Source organism: Dasypus novemcinctus, chromosome 12, assembly GCF_030445035.2.
Source record: "Dasypus novemcinctus isolate mDasNov1 chromosome 12, mDasNov1.1.hap2, whole genome shotgun sequence".
Lineage (NCBI taxonomy): Eukaryota > Metazoa > Chordata > Mammalia > Cingulata > Dasypodidae > Dasypus > Dasypus novemcinctus.
In genome coordinates this window covers 22,441,946-22,461,617 of record NC_080684.1, presented here as the reverse complement: position 1 = coordinate 22,461,617, position 19,672 = coordinate 22,441,946, and the positions used below count along the sequence as shown (strand labels likewise).

General features: G+C 43.4%; 1 pseudogene; it reads right to left on the bottom strand.

The window, feature by feature from the left end:
* Positions 1-12,304: 12,304 nt before the first annotated feature.
* LOC101421738 (peroxisomal targeting signal 2 receptor pseudogene) lies at positions 12,305-13,639 on the bottom strand (annotated as a pseudogene).
* Positions 13,640-19,672: the final 6,033 nt, after the last annotated feature.

Sequence of the window (19,672 nt, the reverse complement as noted above, 5' to 3'; positions counted from 1 at the left end):
AGGCAGCTATCTTTCTCCAACACATGAAAATAGACTTTGGTGAGGGAAATAATTTATGCTTATGACCTGGTATCTGTAAGCTCCTACCCCAAATAAATACCCTTTATAAAAACCAAGCAACTTTTGGTATTTTGCATCAGTTCCCCTTTGGCTGACTAATACAGAATTTGGTACCGAGGAGTAGGGAAGTGCTTTGCAATTACCAAAATGCTGGAAGGGTTTTATAAATGGGTAAGGGATATTTTTTGAGCAATTGTGAGATGCTTGATAGAAAAGGCCTAGAACACTTTGAAGAGATCGTTGATAGCAATATGGATGATAAAGAGACTTTTTATGATGCCTTACAAGTAAATAATGAAACTATTATTGGAAACTGGAGGACAGGTGATTCGTGTTTTAAAGTTGCAGAGAATTTACCAAGATTAACTCCCAGTGTTTAATGGGAGGCAGAATTTGAAAATGATGAGCCTGGGCATTTAGCTGAAGAAATTTCCAAAGTAAACCTGGAGAATGTGGCTTGACTTCTGCTTGCAGCTTATAGCAAAATGCTAGACAAAAGAGATATACTGAAGAGTGAACTGTCAGGCACAAAGAAAACAGAAACTAATTCTGGAAATTCCAAGCCTCTGGAAATCAAGCTCCCAGATGAAAGTGCCTCATTGGAGGACTTAACTAAACTTGGAACTAGTAAATCAGGATTGAAGATGCAGTTATGTCAGGAAGACTTGTGGAAAGTCTTACTGCCTGATGGCTTAGAGACCCCTGCTTCTTGCATGCTAAACCAACAAGGTTTTTGAGAGAACTGTATAAACAAAACCACTGTCAGCTTGAACTAAAAGGGACATGGAAAGGAGAGATTGAAGGAGAAACAGCTTTAAGAGGCGAACCATGGAAGCTGAGATCTGGAATTTAGACATTACCTTGGGGTAAGCAGACATGGCTCAACTGATACAGAGTCCGCCTACCATATGGAGGGTTCAGAGTTTGATCCCCAGGGCCTCCTGACCCGTGTGGTAAGCTGGCCCATGTGCAGTTCTGCCGCGCACAAGTAGTGCAATGCAATGCAAGGGCACCCCCACATAGAGGTGCCCCACGTGCAAGGTGTGTGTCCTGCAAGGAGAGCCACCCCATGTGAAAAAAGCACAGCCTACCCAAGATTGGCACTGCATACACGGAGAGCTGACGCAGAAAGATGACGCAACAACAACAAAAAGAGACGCAGCTTCCCAGTGCTACCAAGTAATGCAAGCGGATGCAGAAGAACATACAGCGAATGGACACAGAGCAGACAACAGGGGGGAAGGAGAGAGAAATAAATTAAAAAAAAAAAAAAAAAAAGACATCACCTTGGGCCAAAAGAAGAACCCCACCCATGTGTAGAGAGAGGGTGAGTTTGCCCCAGCAGGTAAGAGAGTGGATGTTTCTACCCAATGTTCTGGGAAAGTTTTGCCACCCCAGGGTACAGAGAGGGTGAAGCACATCCCCCAAGGATTAGGGCAGTTAAGGTCAGCACCCCACAGGTCTGAGAGGGGTGGAACTATCTCCCATGGATTAGGGAAGGCCCGGTGGTCAACTTGTTGCTCTGAGAGGGTTGAGCCTATATGCCAAAGGTTAGGAGGAATATTGTCTTCACATCACACCAGGGCGTGTGATGGTTAGGCTATTGTGTTAACTCAGCCAGGTAATTGTGCCCAGTTGTTTGGTCAAGCAAGCACTGGGCTAACTGTAATACAAGGGCATTTATGGACTTTCGTCACCATTGACTTTGCTGCAATGGTAAAACATAGATAGCTGGTTATAATTACATCAATCAGGGAGATTGCCATCAGCAATGAGTAATGCTTAACTCAATCAGTTGAATGCCTTAAAAGGGGAAGTGATTCCAGCATTGAGAGAGAATTTCCCAGCTCATCTTTGGACAGCCAACATCTCCCAGAACTCGTCAGGAACTTTCATTGAACTTTCATTGCAGCCCCTGGTTACAGCCTTTCTGCAGAACCTGGACTTGTGCATCCCCTGGCTACATGAGAGACTCTTATAGAATCTCGTACTATTGACAGATATCTCTTGTTGATTCTGTTTCCCTAGAGAACCATGACTAATTCAGGGAGTTAGACTCTAGCCCAAAGATTAGGTAAGTTGTGGCAACACCCCAATGCTCTCAGATGGTGAGGTCTGGAGCTTGGTCAACACCCAGATGCTTGATGAGTGTTAAACCAAGAAAAGGGCCATTAGGCAAGCCAGTGGAGAGGGTGGGTCTCTATATGGCTCCAAGGAGAAGAAACCATTTTCTTAAGAATGACTCTCAGGCTGAAATTAAATGGAGGATGCCCTGAAGGTTTACTGAAATATAGAGGTCAGGTAACTCATGTTTCCCTCCCAATTTCTCCTTATTATAATGAAAATGTTTATCTTTTGTCTGTCCATTTGTGTATTGGAAACAGATAGATAAATTGTTTTGTAAGTTTCAGAGGTTTATAGCAGACAGGACTTTGCCCCAAGACAAACTGTATTTCTTTCAATTGATTGTAATATGATTTAGTACTTGCATTGTTACTGATTTAAGGTTATACTCACTGTAATGTGCTACCATCTCCTCTAAACATTTCCAAAAGTTTACAATCAACCTTATTAAAAAATCTGCACAGGAAAGCAGTTATGGCTCAATCAGTTGGGCTCCCATCTACCATATGGGAGGGCCTGGGTTCATGTCCAAGGGCCTCCCTGTGAAGGCAGGCTCACCTGCATGCTGCGGAGATCCACCAGCCCACAGGTGCCATGGAGAGCCGACTCAGCAAGGTGACACAACAAAAAAGGGAGACAAGTGAAAACACAGAAGAGCGCGTAGCGAATGGGTACAGAGAACAGACAGTAAGCAAGCCGCAAGTGGGGAGGGGAAATAAAAATAAATACAGACACAGAAAAACATACAGCAAATGGACACAGAGAGCAGACAATACACAAAAAGCCACAAGGGGGGAGGATAAAAAAAAAATCTAAAAAAATAATCTGCACAAATTAAGCATCAGCTCCCCATTCTCTATCTTCCGGTGACCTATATTCTAGATATTAACTCCATGTGTTTTCTCATTATATTTAGTTCATAGTAGTGAGATCATACAATATTTGTCCTTTTGTGTCTGACATTTCACTCAACATAATGCCCTCAAGGTTCATCTATGTTGTCCTATGCATCAAGACCTCATTTCTTCTTACAGCTGAATAATAGTCCATTGTGCGTTTATACCACATTTTGTTTATCCATTCATCGGTTGATGGACACTTGAGTTGTTTCTAATTTTGGCAATTGTGAATAATGCCACTATGAACATTGGTGTGCAAATGTCTGTTCAGGTACCTGCTTTCAGTTCTTCTAAGTATATACCTAGTAGCAGGATTGCTGGATCATATGGCATTTTTATATCTAGCTTCCTGAGGAACCACCAAACTGTCTTTCACAGATATACCATTCTACATTTCACCAACAGTAAATAAGTGTTCCTATTTCTCCACATCCTCTCCAACACTTGTAGTGTTTTTTTTTTTTTAATAGTGGCCATTCCAGTAGTTGTGAAATGGTATTTCATTGTAGTTTTGATTTGCATTTCCCTAATAGCTAGTGATGTTAACCATCTTTTCATGTGCTTTTCACTTGTATTTCCTCTTTGGAACAATGTTCAAGTCTTTTGCCAATTTTTTAATTGGGTCATTTGTCTTTTTTGTTGTTGAATTGTAGGATTCCTTTGTATATCCTGGATATTAAACCCTTACTGGATAGGTGGTTTCCAAATATTTTCTCCCATTGTGTAGGCTGCCTTTTTACTTTCTTGACAAAGTCTTTTGAAGCACAAAACTATTCAGTTTTGAGGAGATCCTATTTATAAATTTTATTTTTGTTGCTTGTGCTTTAGATATAAGGTCTAAGAAACCACCTCCTACACAAGATCTTGAAGATGCTTCCCTATATTTTCTTCTAATAGTATTATGGTTCTGGGTCTTCTATTTAGGTCTTTGATCCATCTGAGTTAATTTTTGTATAAGGTGTGAGATAGGGGTCCTCTTTCGTTCTTTTGGATGTGATATCCAGTTCTCCCAGTACCATATGCTGAAGAGACTGCTCTGTCCCAGTTGGTGAATTTGGCAGCCTTGTCAAAAATGAATTGACTTCTGGGAGGTCCAGAGTTCAAACCCAGGGCCTCCTGGCCTGTGTGGTGAACTGGCTCATGTGCAGTGCTGATGAGCACAAGGAGTGCCATGCCACACAAGGGTGTCCTACGCATAGGGGAGCCCCATGCACAAGGAGTGTGCCCCATAAGGAGAGCTGCCCAGGAGTGGCACCGCACACACAAAGAGCTAACACAGCAAGATGACACAACAAAGAGAAACACAGATTCCCGGTGCCGCTGACAAGAATACAAGCGGATACAGAAGAACACACAGCAAATGGACACAGAAGCAGACAACTGGCGTTGGTGGGGGGAGGGAGAAATTTTTTAAAAAATGAATTGACCATTGATGTGAGGATCTATTTCTGATCTCTTAATTTGACTCTATTGGGCAATATATCTACTACCATGCTGGTTGGTTTGGTTTTTCCCACTGCAGCTTTGTAATTTCTTTAAAGTCAGAAAGTGTGAGTCCTACAACTTTGTTCTTTTTCAATCTAAAATTTTATGCCCAGGGAAAATTAGGTTGCCTGTGTGGTTCTGACTATAACAGAGTAACTTGTATCAGACTAGCCCTCGCACCATGGAAAGAAACAACTAGAAAAGTATACAAATATAAGAATTAACTGTGTTAGATATTGAGCAAAGGTAGTACAGGATTTTGATCTCTGAAAGAAAGCAAATTATGTGAGCCTTTCAACTGTTCTAACTATCTGCCTAGGAGATACTCTCCAGACTATAGCACAGGGGTGGACAATCCAAGCAGACCACAGTGGTTTCACTGAGCCCAAGGGACAGAGATAAGGGTTTGGGGATGCTGAGAAGGCTGGATTTTGTGGACAGAGGACTGTAGGGGAGGGAGCACATCCATTATCAAAAATTTTTTATTGCCCCAAATGGAAACTGTGCCCATCAAGCAATCATTCCCCATCCCACCCACTTACCTCCAGCCCCTGGAAACCTCTATGTGCTGTCTCTATAAATTTGCCTATTCTAGGTATTTCATATAAATGGAATCGTACAATATTTGTCCTTTCATGTCTGACTTACTTCACTCAACATGATGCCTTCAAGGTTCATCCAGGTTATGCATGCATCAGAACTTCATTCCCTTTCATGGCTGAAAAATATTCCAATATATGAATATATCAAATTTTGTTTATCCATATTCTGTTGATGGACACTTGAGTTGCTTCCAAATTTTGACAACTGTGAATGATGCAGTTAGTGACATTATTGGTGTACATAAAGTTTCTTTTTTTTCTTATATAATAAACTTAATTTTTAGAGAAGTTTCAGATTACAAAAAAGTTAAATTGAAAGCATGGGGGGAAGTGGATGTAACTCAACTGATAGAGCATCTGTCTATCATATGAAGGGTCCAGAGTTCGACCTCCAGGGCCTCCTGTCCCATGTGGTAAGTTGGCCCATGTGCAGGGCTGTGCATGCAAGGAGTGCCGTGCCACGCAGGGATGTCCCCCGCATAGGGGTGCCCCATGCGCAAGGAGTGTGCCTTTTCTGTAAGGACTATATTTCAGGGTTACCTAATAATTGAGAAGAGAAAGTTCTTTTTCTGTAGAAGAACAGTCATCAAGAAAGTGAAAAATAATCCAAAGAATGGGAGAAAATATTTTCAAATCATATGTCCAATAAGAGACACATATCTTGAATATATAAAGAACTCTTACAGCTCAATGATAAAAAGACAAATAACCCAACTAAAAAATGAGCAAAGAATCAGAAAAGACATCTTGCCAAGAGATATGCAATTTTTCAATAAGCACATGAATAGATACTCAACACCATTAGTCTCAGGGAAATGGAACTCAAAACCACAGTGAGGGAAGTAGAACACGGCTAAAGCAGTTGGGTACCCTCCTACCACATGGGAGGTCCCAGCTTTGGTTCCCTGTGCCTCCTAAAATAGACAGCAAGACAGCCAGCTGAAGCAACAAGATGATAATGCAACCAGACGACAATGAATTGACACAGATAGCAGACAGAGAGTGCAAAACAATGAGGGAGGAGAAATAAATTAATAAAATAATAAAATCTTTAAAAAAACCCAACACAATGAGAGGCTGCCAGTCAACTAAGATGCCCATGTAAGATGCTCCAGGGTTCCCTTCCCCCACAAAATCTGTAAACAACTAGCAAAAATAGGCGATGCTATCTTCCTTAAAACTCCAGAAAAGAGTTAAAGGGTTGCAGTAACTGGGTGAGTGCAAAATCAAGAAAATGTAGCTTTAAAAGTGGTAGAACCAGCAGGATGGTGGTGGAGTAAGGAGCTCCTAGAGTCAGCGCCTGCTATAGGGCAGTTAGCAAACACCCATAGCACGCTAAGCTAGCTGAAGCACCTGTTTGGGGGCCCCAGGAGACCAGAAGAGCATCCTACAATGTCCTTGAAGGAGTGGAAGGAGGAGATGCCCATGTGCAGGGAAGACTTGTAAATAGAGCACTCCATGCCCCAGAGGCCCATGTCCATCTCCACTGGAGGCACAAGCCGCTTAGGGAGCTGTTCCATGGATGGAATTGAAAGCTCCACTTTCCCAAAACGGGGGAAGAAGAGACCATTGGGCACCAATTTCAGCTATAGATGCGGAAACTCAGTAGGTTACAGTATAATCCTAAGAACAGCTAGAGCTTGAGCCTGTCCAAGTAAGAAAGAGGCCAGGAGCTGCCATCTTAACTCTGTGCCTGGCATGAGGGGAAGAGGGACGGACTGAGAATCCCAGTGCTTGTGGAGACCAGCTTCTTTCCATCCAGGTCAGATTGCAGCTCTAGTCTAGGCCCCAGTGCCACCTCCAGGAGGGTGGAAGCTGCAGGGACCTGGGCCAGCCTGTCCAGGAAATTACCGGCCAAGCCACAGAGGTTGGTGATCACCCTCCTCTGGTGGCCCCAGGAGCTGCTCTGTGACAGGAATTGGAAGCTCCATTTCCCAGAAACAGTGGAGGAGGAGACAGTTGGCTGCCAATTTTGGCTACTGATTGGTAGACTTGGCTGGCTAAGAGACAAACCTTGGAACAGGGGCGTGTGAATCAGCCCAAGTCAAAAAGAGGCCAGTAGCCACCATTGTGACTCCACTGCCAGCCTGAGGGGAGGCTGGGCTGACTGAAACCCTTAGTGTTGGCAGGAACCAGTTTCAGGAACCAGTTTCTTTCATGCACATCAGCCAGCAGCCCTAGCCTAGGCTTCAGCCCCACCTCTGGCAGGGAGGAGGCTGAGGAACCCTGAACCAGCCTATGTAGGTAACTGCAGGGAACTTTGGCTGCCATAGATTAAAAATCAGAAGTCTACCAGGGCAACTGCGGTCATCTTGGACCCGACACTGCGTACATTGCTGCCCACACCTGCAGCCCCATTCCTGCCCCAGGCAGGGGAGAAAGGGATGTGAAGCTTCATCAGTCTCTCTGGGCAACTACAGTCTAGGCCTACACGTGGATCATCCCACACTGCTGTGACTCTGTCCCTACCCCTGGCAAAGAAGAAAGTTGAAAAAAGCTTCACTGGTCCCTGGCACAATTAGGGCAGCTTGAGCCTCCACAGCTTATAGCACCAACTACATGCTTGGCTCCTACTGCACATCCAGCAAGGAAGAAAGGATGGAAGCCCTAAACTAAAGAGAAAAACTGTACCCAGAATAAATACCCTAGGAAGCCAGATGCGAAGACACCAACAAAAAAATTACAGTCCACACCAAGAAACAGGAAGCTGTGACCCAGTTAAAGAAGATAAGCCTCCAAATGATATAAAGGAGTTGAGACAACTAATTACAGATATTTAAACAAATCTCCTAAATAAATTCAATGAGATGGCTATAGAGATTAAGGATATTAAGAAGACATTGAGGGCGGGGGAGAGAAATAAATGAAAAAAATAGAAAAAAGAAATCCTTCCAGGGATCACCAGTTTTAAAAAAAAAGAAGACAGTGGATAAGCATGAAGAAGAATTTGAAAGCATTCATAGAAAAACAGCTGATCTTATGGGAGTGAAAGGTGCAATCGATGAAATTTAAAAACATTAGAATCATATAATAGCAGATTTGAGGAGGCAGAAGAAAGGATTGGTGACCTTGAAGAAATGGTCTCTGAAAGTGAACATAAAAAAGAACAGATGAGGAAAAGAATGGAAAAAATTGAACAAAATCTCAGGGAACTGAATGACATCAAAAGACATGCAAACACACATGTCATGGGTGTCCCAGAAGACGAAGAGAAGGGAAAAGGGGCAGAAGGAATAGTTAAAGAAATAATGGTAGAAAATTTCCCAACTCTGTTGAAGGACATAGCTATCTCTGTCCAAGAAGCACAGCGTACTCCCATCTGAAAAAATCCAAATAGATCAACTCCAAGACACATACTGATCAGAATGTCAAAGGCCAAAGATAAAGAGAGAATTCTGAGAGCAGCAAGAGAAAAGCAATGCATAACATATAAGGGATATCAAAAAATAAAATAAATAAAATAAATTTAAAAACAAACCAAACAAACAAAAAAAGGGATATCCAATCAGATTAAATGCTCATTTCTCACCAGAAACGATGGAGGCAAGAAGACAGTGGTCTGATATATTTAAGATACTACAAGAGAAAAATTTTCAGCCAAGAATTTTATATCCAACACGACTGTATTTCAAAAATGAGGGCTGGGAAGCGGACTTGGCCCAATGGATAAGACATCCACCTACCACATGGGAGGTCTGCAATTCAAACCCCGGGCCTCCTTCACCCATGTGGAGCTGGCCCATGTGCAGTGCTAATGTGTGCAAGGAGTGCCATGCCACACAGGGGTGTCCCCCGCATAGGGGAGCCCCATGCGCAAGGAGTGCGCCCCATAAGGAGAGCCACCCAGTGCGAAGGAAAGTGCAACCTGCCTAAGAATGGCACCGCACACACAGAGAACTGACACAGCAAGATGATGCACCAAAAAGAAACACAGATTCCCCGTGCCATTGACAAGGATAGAAGTGGTCACTGAAGAACACACAGCGAATGGACACAGAGAGCAGACAACAGGGTGGGGGAGCAGGAAGGGGAAAGAAATTTTTAAAAAATGAAGGCTAGATTAGAATATTCACAGATAAATAGAAACTGGGATAATTTCTAAGCAAGAGACCAGAATTTCAGGAAATACTAAAGGGTGGCTAGAGCCTGAAAAGAAGACAGGAGAGAGGGGCCTGAAAGAGGGTCTGGAAATGAAGATTATATCAATAAAAGTAACTAAAAGTGTCAAAAGAGTGGTGGAAATAAAATATGACAGATAAAACTCAAATAGTCAGGAATAAACTTAATCAATGATGGAAAGCACTTGTATTCAGAAAACTGCAGGAAAACGGTCTTGGCCCAGTGGTTAGGGCATCCGTCTACCACATGGGAGGTCCGCGGTTCAAACCCCAGGCCTACTTGACCCGTGTGCAGCTGGCCCATGCGTAGTGCTGATGCGCACAAGGAGTGCCCTGCCATGCAGGGGTGTCCCCTGCGTAGCCCTACACACAAGGAGTGCGCCCTGTAAGGAGAGCCGCCCAGTGGGAAAGAAAGTGCAGCTTGCCCAGGAATGGCACCACCAACACAAAGAACTGACTCAACAAGATGATGCAACAAAAAGAAACACAGATTCCCGGGCTGCTGACAACGACAGAAGCAGACAAAAGAACACGCAGCAAATGGACACAGAGAACCAACTGGGGCGGGGGTGGGGGCGTGGGTGGGGGAGGGGAGAGAAATAAATAAATACATCTTAAAAAAAACAAACAGAAAACTGCAAATCAATGTTAAAACAAGTCAGAAAAGGCCTAAATAACTGGAAGAACATTCCATGCTCATGGATTGGAAGACTAAATATCATTAAGATGTCAATTCTACTCAAATTGATAATACAGATTTAATGTAACCCCGATAAAAATAACACCAGCATTAAAGAAAAAATTGAAAACACGATCATTAAATTTGGAAGGGTAAAGAGTCCTGAATAGTCAAAAACATTATAAAAAGGAAAAGTGAACCCTCATCTCCAGACTTTAAATCATAATACCTATCTATAGTGGTAAAAACAAGATGGTACTAGCATAAAGACAGACACAATAGACCAATGGAATCAAATTTATGGTTCAGAAACAGACCTTTCCAAGTATGGTCAAGTGATTTTTGACTAGTCTGTCAAACCCACACAGCTCAGGCAGAACAATCCATTCAACAAATGGTGCTGAAAAAATTGGACATCCGTAGCTGAAAGAAGGAAAGAGGATTCCTATCTCACACCTTATCCAAAAATTAACTCAAAATGGATCAAAAAACTAAAACTAAAATCAAGAACCATAAAACTTCTAGAAGAAATTATTGGAAAATATCTTCAAGACCTGGTGGTAGGTAGTAGATTCTTAAAGAAGATAAGAGAAGGACTGAGTGGACTACTGATGTTTAATGTATATAGAAGTTTTAATTAGCTGTACTGTAAAATTGTGGAAATTTATAGAGTGGAGGTTAATACAAAGTGAGTAACAGCTAGTTTATAAATAGGGACATGACTGAAAATGGTGGTCTAGTTATGTAAATGCCAATTGATAGAATGCTTGAGAATAATCTAGAAACTGGATAGCACAGTAAACCAAGAGGTGGGTGAGAATTGTGGTTGATGGTACAGATGCAAGAGTGTCCTTTGTAAGCTAGAGCAAATGTACATCACTACTGCAGGGTGATGGGAATGTGGAGAAGCATGGGAAAAATACAGCTGGAGTGACCTATGGACTGTGGTTAGTAGTAATAATATTCTTACATCTGTGCAAAAGATATACTGTGTTGATACTGAGGCAGTATGAAAAATGTGAGCCAAATGTACACTATGGACATGGTAACAATCAGATGATATTATTTTATCTGTAGCAAATGACACCTGCATTGTGGTGTGTTGATGGAGATGTGTTGTTTGGGAATTCTGCATACAGGCATGATTGTTTTATAAGTTTACAACTTCTGTGATAAAAAAAATATTTAAAAATATAAAAAAATATTTAATAATAGGGTGGGTTGGGGGAAAAACACACCAAATGTAAGATAATTAGTAGTAAGATTTTGACAGTGTTCTTTCATAGTTTGTAACAAACGTCTCATGACCATGCAAGGTGTTGGTGGAGGGTTGATGTATGAGACCCCTGTATGATGTTACGCATGTTTGCTTTGTAAGTTCACAACTTTTACTATATACTTGTTTATGTATGTTCATATATAAATGATATATAGATAATAACAATAGGATTGGTTAGGTGAAAACTACTTTGTTTAGTAGTAATATTTTAACAATGCTTTTTAATCATTAGTTTAAAAAGTTTAAAAATAATGCAAGTTATTGGTGGTAGGGTAAGATGTTATGTTTGTTTGATGTTATATATGTTTGGTCTGTAAGTTCACAACTATTTTTTTTTAAATGTAAGACACCATACATACATTTTATTTATTTCTCTGATTACTACCCTTTTATTTTACTTTTGAAAAATTCTCAAAAACTTGTCAAAAATCAGTTACAATTTTTCATTTAATAACATTTTTAGTATTATTTAAAAATATAATAAATGTTATGCAAAGTGGTTTTACTAATTTTACCTTCTATGCTACTTTTTTAATAGTCCCTCAAAACCTAGAGATTTTTCAAGGACACTTAAAGAGGTAGTAGGAGGGGATATAGCATTAATTAGGGCTAATTTCAAGGGCAATTGCTAGAAATCTTAGTAGGGCCTTTGACTTTTTGCTCAGTGACAGTTTTTAAAAATTTGATAGTTGAGAAGCAGGAAGGAGGAAAATAGAGGGTTATGGGTACAATACCTGAAAAAATTTGAACAAATATTAAAAAATGTAAGCTCGTTGCTCACAGCACCCACTCTCTGTGGTGTGGCTCCAGCCCTTGAGAGAGTCTTACTTGTTCTGTGCATTAAGCACATGGCAGACACTCAAGCAGCTGCCAAATAAATGCACGATAAACCCCTCTTGGAACCCAATTACTGAACCACACATATGTCCCATTGCATATAGTATTGTATTCTTAGACATACAATATTTTAGATAAAGTCCTCTTGTAGGGATGTCATGCAGTGATAAAAGGTCAAGAGATGCAGTTTATGTTCATTTTTATCAATAGCAGTGATACTTTACATTTAAAAAATCACATAAAAATGCAATATATCACCATCAGTATAATCTACTGATCTCCTATATTTTACTATTATACAATATAAGGATTACATTTTACTAGACATTACAGGGTATGCCATAACAGCAATTACTCCACAGGATTTTAAGAAAAATGGCTTATGGTACCAGGTTTAAAAAGGGAACAAAGTCTCTATCAGCTGCCTCAAGAATGATTCCAGGGTAAATTTTGCAAACTTGAAATCTGCATAGCATAGAAAAGCATAATGTGTATGTTATCAACAATCCATTTATTTCCTGTTAAGGCATTCTTCAGCCAATCCTCTTTGCTTTGGACCAAAGCAGTGTTTCTCAGGCAGGGACAACAAGGCAAGCAGGATCATAAACCTTGATCGTTTCATCCCAAGCACAGTCAGCCACCTGAGTAGGGCTATGGAGACTTAAGTCTAAACCACAGGTAAACTCAGTGTGATGCTCCACTGTTTCAAGAAGAGGATCAGGGTGGGAAAAGTTCCAGAATCTTACAGTAAAATCATAGGAGCAAGAGGCCAGCACTGAAGCATGAAATGGTGAAAACTTCACCCTCCTGATGGCATACGTGTAGCCCTGCAGCTGGAACACCGGCTGCTGCACATTCCTCAAGTCCCAGCCTCGCCAGCTGCAGTCAACCGCCCTTGTCACCAGCAAGTTCTCGTTGTATTTACACCAGTCACAGCTCAAAATCTCTGTCTGGTGTGCTGGAATCACAATTCGGACCCCCGCAGCCTTCATGTCCCACACTCTCAGGGTCTGATCACCTGAGGCTGAAGCAAAGCAGCCAGGGATGTGGGGAGACCAAATTGTGCTATAAATGATACTTTCATGTCCTCTAAAAGTGCACAGTGACTTTCCAACCGTTGGATCCCACAGTTTGACAGTTTGATCCCAGGAGCCAGACGCCACAAGCTGTTCACCTCTTGTTTGGCTCCAATCAACGCTATAAACCTCCTGCGTGTGTTCTTTGTAGACCTGCAGCGGCCCGGTGGCTTTGGCGGTGTCCCAGAGCTGCAGTGAGCCGTCGCCACTGCAGGTGATGAGGACGTGTTCATTGTTCTCACTCCACGTCACATCAAACAAACCATCATTCCAGTCAAAGCTTCTAGAAAGCTGTAGACCAGATTCACTTTGATCCAGTACTGCTAGGGTTCCACAGCCTGCGATGCCGTAGTGCTGCGCGGCGGCGCAGGCCAGGCGGCCGGGCAGGTAAGGCGAGCACTCGGCGGCGGAGCCGTGGCGGCCCGGCACCCGCAGTGGCCCCGCACCCGCAGTGGCCCGGCACCCGCAGTGGCCCGGCATCCGCAGTGGCCCCGCACCCGCAGTGGCCCGGCACCCGCAGTGGCCCGGCACCCGCAGCGGCCCCGCACCCGCAGTGGCCCCGCACCCGCAGCGGCCCGGCACCCGCAGCGGCCCGGCACCCGCAGCGGCCCCGCACCCGCAGCGGCCCGGCACCCGCAGCGGCCCGGCACCCGCAGCGGCCCCGCACCCGCAGCGGCCCGGCACCCGCAGCGGCCCCGCACCCGCAGCGGCCCGGCACCCGCAGCGGCCCGGCACCCGCAGCGGCCCCGCACCCGCAGCGGCCCGGCACCCGCAGCGGCCCCGCACCCGCAGCGGCCCGGCACCCGCAGCGGCCCCGCACCCGCAGTGGCCCCGCACCCGCAGTGGCCCGGCACCCGCAGTGGCCCCGCACCCGCAGTGGCCCGGCACCCGCAGCAGCCGCCCCGCCGCGCTCTGTCCCCGCCTCCCGGCCGCGCCCACAGTTCCGAGTCAGGGCGGCCCGCCCGGCTGTCTGGAGAAGTTGGAGCCCCAGCCAGCTCACACCTATTATACACTTATTGTTTATGTATGTTTATGTAGGAGTGATGTATTTCAATAAATTTAAAAATAATTTTAAAGAAAGTGATGGCAGAGGGAAACGAATGTGGCTCAACCAATTGGGCTTCCATCTACCATATAGAAGGTCGAGGGTTTGATGCCCAGGGCCTCCTGGTGAGGGCAAGCTGGTCCACGCAGAGTGCCGGCCATGTGGGAATGCCGCCCCACATAGGAGTGCCATCCTGCATGGAAATGCCACTCAGTGTGGGAAAGTTGCCCCATGGAGTGCTGGCCATTGCCGAGAGCTGGCGCAGCAAGATGATGCAACAAGAGACACAGAGGCGAGAAAATAAGAAGACATGGCAGAATGGGGAGCTGAGGTGGCGCAAGAGAGTAATTGCCTCTCTCCTACTCCGGAAGGTCCCAGGATTGTTTCCCAGAGCCACCTAATGAGAATACAAGCAGACACAGAAGAACACACAGCAAATGGACACAGAGAGCAGACAACGGCGGGAACAGGGGAGAAATAAATAAAAAATAAATCTTAAAAAAAAAAAAAGTGGTAGGAGAAGCTCATGGTGCACTTGCTGTCCCCTCCGCGATTCACCCCCCTGTGCAGCATGGAGCCAGTCTGTGCTCCCATTAGAAGTCTCTGGCATGTTCCAGAGGTAGCAGAGTAACCCCTATGTGCATACTAAGATGCCTGTCTGTCGGTGCCAATGTATGTGTGGTTGCGTCAAAACCTCATCTCTGTGTCACCCAGAACTTGCCCTGCAGGCAAAAGCATCTTGCAGACAGCTACCTCAGTGTAAGAAACAATTAAGTAAAAGTAGCCTGGAATACATGATCACCTGCTTTACATCATACAACAGAGTATCAGAAAAGGGGAGAAAGTCCATTTCATAGGGAGTAGAGGGGGCATTTGTTTCCTGTAAACAGAGGAATTTCTAAGGCCACAAGCAAGCACAAGCTCAGGGCAAGACAGAGGCTCAGAAAAGACAGAGGGGATACTGTACTTCATTTGCCCTGGATCATCTTGATGGGAGGGTTAAACTCTGAACGAGAGCACCAGCCAATGCAGAGCCAATTTGCAAAGATCATAGAAGCAGTTTTGTGCATTGGTTTGTTTGCCTTTGTTAGCTTTTGGCACTCAAGGAAATGTCATCTCACTAGCTGGATAAAATCTTAAGGAACAGACAGGGACTAAATTCTAGAGTTAACACTTTAAAATATTTAAATGTACAGGGAGCAACAAAATATTATAAGATATGCAAACATACAGGAAATGAGGAGCCATCCAAAGAAACAAGATAAAAATCTAGAAAGCATCAAAGAAGAAGACCAGATTTGGACATGCTAGCTAAGACTTTAAAATGCTCAAGAAGACAAAGGCAGACAAAGAGAAAGAACTGAAGGATATCAGGAAAACAAATATACAATATAGGAATCTCAACAAAAAGATGGACATTTTAAAAAGGAACCAAACAGAAACACTGGAGTTGAAGATCATGATAATTGAAATGAAAAAGCCCCAAGAGGGTTTCGACACAGACTAGAATTGGGAAAAGAAACAGTGAACTCACAGACAGAAAAATTGAAATGATTAAGAGAAAAGAATTTTAAAAAATCAAACAGGGCCTAAGAGACCTGTGGGACTCCTTCAAACAGGGCCTACAAGACCTGTGGGACTCCTTCAAACAAACCAATATTCACATTACAGGAGTCCCAAAAGGAAGAGAGAGAAAGAGAGAAAGAAAGACAAACAGAGAGAGAAACAAGAAGGAATATTCAAAGAAATAATGGCAGAAAACGCCCCAAATTTAATGAAAGACACGAATATGACCATTCAAGAAGCCAAATGACCCCCTATATTAGTTAGCCAAAGGGGTGCTGATACAAAATACCAGAAATTGGTTGGTTTTTAATAAAGGGTATTATTTATTTGGGGTAGGAGCTTACAGATACCAGGCCACAAAGCATAAGTTACTTCCCTCATCAAAGTCTATTTGGAGCAAGATGGCTACCGACATCTGCAAGCATTCAGGCTTCCTGCATTCCTATGTTCCTGGGGCTTGCGTTTCTCTGGGTTCAAGGTCCTTTCTTCCTGGGGCTGGCTTCTCTTTCCTCTGCATGCTGACTTCCCGGGGCTCCAGCTTAAGTCTTCAGCATCAAACTCCAACATCAAAACTCTAACATTAGAAAACCCACAGCTCTGTCCTTTGCCATGCCTTTTATCTGTGAATTCCCACCCAAGGGGTGGGGACTCAATGCCTTAATGACGTGGCCCAATCAAAGCACTAATCATAACTCAATCAGGCCCAGGTACAGATCAGATTACAAACTTAATCCAATATCTATGTTTGGAATTCATTACCATTTCAAACTTCTACACCCCCTAGAAAGGATAAACCTGAAGAAAACCATGCCCAGGCACATAGCAATCAAACTGTTGAATGCCAAGGACAAGGAAAGTTTTAAAAGCTGTAAGAGAAAAGCAATGGTTATATACAAGGGAGCCCCAATAAAATGTGTGAATTTTTCATCAGAAATCAGAGAAGCAGGAACAGATGAGACTCAAGCCGTTGGGTGCCCACCTACCAAATGGGAGGTCCTGGATTCAGTTCCCATTGCCTCCTAAAGAAGATGAGCAAGACAGCAAGCTGGCACAATGGGCTGGCGTGACAAGGAGACGTGGTGAACAGGGACCAGATGTGGCTCAAGTGTTTGGGTGCCTCCTTCCCACATGGGAAGTCCTGGGTTCAATTCCCAGTGCCTCCTAAAAGAAGATGAGGAGACACAGAAAGTACACAATGAACAGACAGAGCAGACAGCGAGTACAAACAATGAGGTGGGGGGAAATAAATAAATCTTTAAGAAAAAAATAGAAACCATAGATGAAAATAGTGATACGAAATATTTAATGTGCTGAAAGAAAACAATTGCCATCCAAGAATTTAATATTTGGTGACACTGTCCTTCAAAAATGAGAAGAGACATTCTTAGATAAATAAAAGCTGAGGGAATTCATTTCCTTTAGATCAACCCTACAAGCAGTACTAAAGAGAGTTCTTCAAACCAAAAGGAAAGGACACTGGACAGTAGACTGAAGCAACAGAAGCAAATGAAGACCTTTGGTAAAGGTAACCATATGTGTAATTTTATACATACCAGTAATACTGTATTTTTTTGGAATGTACCTACATTTTTTACTTCTCACAGGTTCTAAAATGCAAGTCCAAAATGACAAATTTGTGGTTTTGGACATATAATGTGTAAAGATATTATTTGTAATAAGTACAACAAAAAGGTGAAGTGTGGGGAATTGGATGTGACTCAAGCAACTGAGCTCCCACATACAACATGGGAGGTCCCTGGTTCAATTCCCAGTGCCTCCCAAAGACAGTGAGCTGACATAACATGATGACACAACAAGAGGCACAATAAGAAAAAACACAAGAGAAACAACAAAGCAGGGAGCAGAGGTGGCTCAAGCGATTAGGTGCCTCCCTCCCACATTGGAGGTCCCAGGTTCAGTTCCCAGTGCCTCCTAAAAGAAACAAGGAAGACAAACAAGCACAGCAAGTGCAAACAATGAGGGGGTGGGGAGAAATAAATATACAAATCTTTTTTTTAAAAAGTGTGGAGGTATATAGAAATATATATATATGTGTGTATGTGTATGTTATTGAAGTTAAGTTGGAATCAAATCAAGAGTGATTGTTGGCCATGTGCAGCGCTGATGCGCGCAAGGAGTGCCGTGCCACGCAAGGGTGTCCTCCGCGTGGGGGAGCCCCATGTGCAAGGAGTGCGCCCGTGAGGAAAAGCCGCCCAGCGTGAAAAGAAAGTGCAGCCTGCCCAGGAATGGCGCCGCCCACACTTCCCATGCCGCTGACGACAACAGAAGCGGACAAAGAAACAAGACGCAGCAAATAGACACCAAGAACAGACAACCAGGGGAGGGGGGGAAATTAAATAAATAAATAAATCTTTAAAAAAAAAAAAAAAAAGAGTGATTGTTAAAGATTTAGGATGTTAAATTTAAGCCCCATGGTAATGACAAAGAAAATATATGGAAAATATGCACAGAAAGAAATGAAGGAAGCAGATGTGGCTCAACTGATAGTGTCTGTCTACCATATGGAGGGTCCAGGGTGCGATCACCAGGGCTTCCTGACCCATGTGGTGAGCTGGCCCACAGGCAGTGCTGCTGCACACAAGGAGTGCCATGCCACGCAGGGTCATCCCCGTGTAGGGGAACCCCACGCGCAAGGAGTGCACCCCACAAGGAGAGCCACCTCATGTGAAAAAAATGCAGCCTGCCCAGGAGTAGCGCCGCACACAGAGAGAGCTAATGCAGCAAGATGTTGCAACAAAAAGAGACACAAATTCCTGGTGCCACTGGATAATGCAAGTGGAAGAAGAACACACAGTGAATGGACAGAGAGAGCAGACAACTGGGGGGGAGGGCAGGGAAGGGAAGAGAAATAAATGAAAAATAAATCTTAAAAAAAAAAGAAATGAGAAGGGACTCAAAATGGTACAATACAAAAAAAAAATCAAATAAATCTGAGAGTGGTATTAATAGTAGAATGAGGGCAAAAAGCTATAAAACTTACAAAGACCAAATAGCATAATGGCAGAAGAAAATCCTGCATTATCAGTAGTTACTTTGAAAATAAATGGATTATCAATGCAAGTTATTAATAATAGGGTAGTATATGGGAATCCTGTGTTTTATGTTTGATTGTTCTGTAAACCCTCATCTCTAATAAAGAAAAATGGATTAAACTTTCTAGTCAAAAGGCAGAGATTGGCAGAATGGATAAAAAAGCAAGCATGAACCAATTATATGCTGTTACAAGAGACTCATGTTCAATGCAAAGACACATGTAGGCTGAAAACTGAAAGGATGGAAAAAATACATGCCATGTAAAGATTAACCAAAAGAGAGCTGTGGTAGGTACGTTAATATCAGATAAAATAGAGTTTTAGCCAAAAGCAGTAATGAGGGACAAAGAAGGTCACCATACACTGCAGATTCTACAGGGAGACATAACATATTAGGTCACAAAACAAGTCTCAAGTTAAAAAATATTGAAATCATACTATATATCTTCTCTTACACAGTGGAATGAAGCTTGTAATCAATAACAGTTGGAGAACTGGAAAATTCACAAATACATGGAAATTAAACAAGGCACTCTTTTTTTTTTTTAAAAAGATTTATTTTTATTTATTTAATTCCCCTCCCCTCCCCTCCCCCGGTTGTCTGTTTTCTGTGTCTTTTTGCTGCGTCTTGTTTCTTTGTCCGCTTCTGTTGTCGGCAAGTGTGGGCGGCGCCATTCCTCGGCAGGCTGCTCCCTCCTTCGCGCTGGGCGGCTCTCCTTACAGGTGCACTCCTTGCGCGTGGGGCTCCCCTACGCGGGGGACACCCCTGTGTGGCACGGGACTCCTTGCGCGCATCAGCGCTGCACATGGGCCAGCTCCACACGGGTCAAGGAGGCCCGGGGCTTGAAC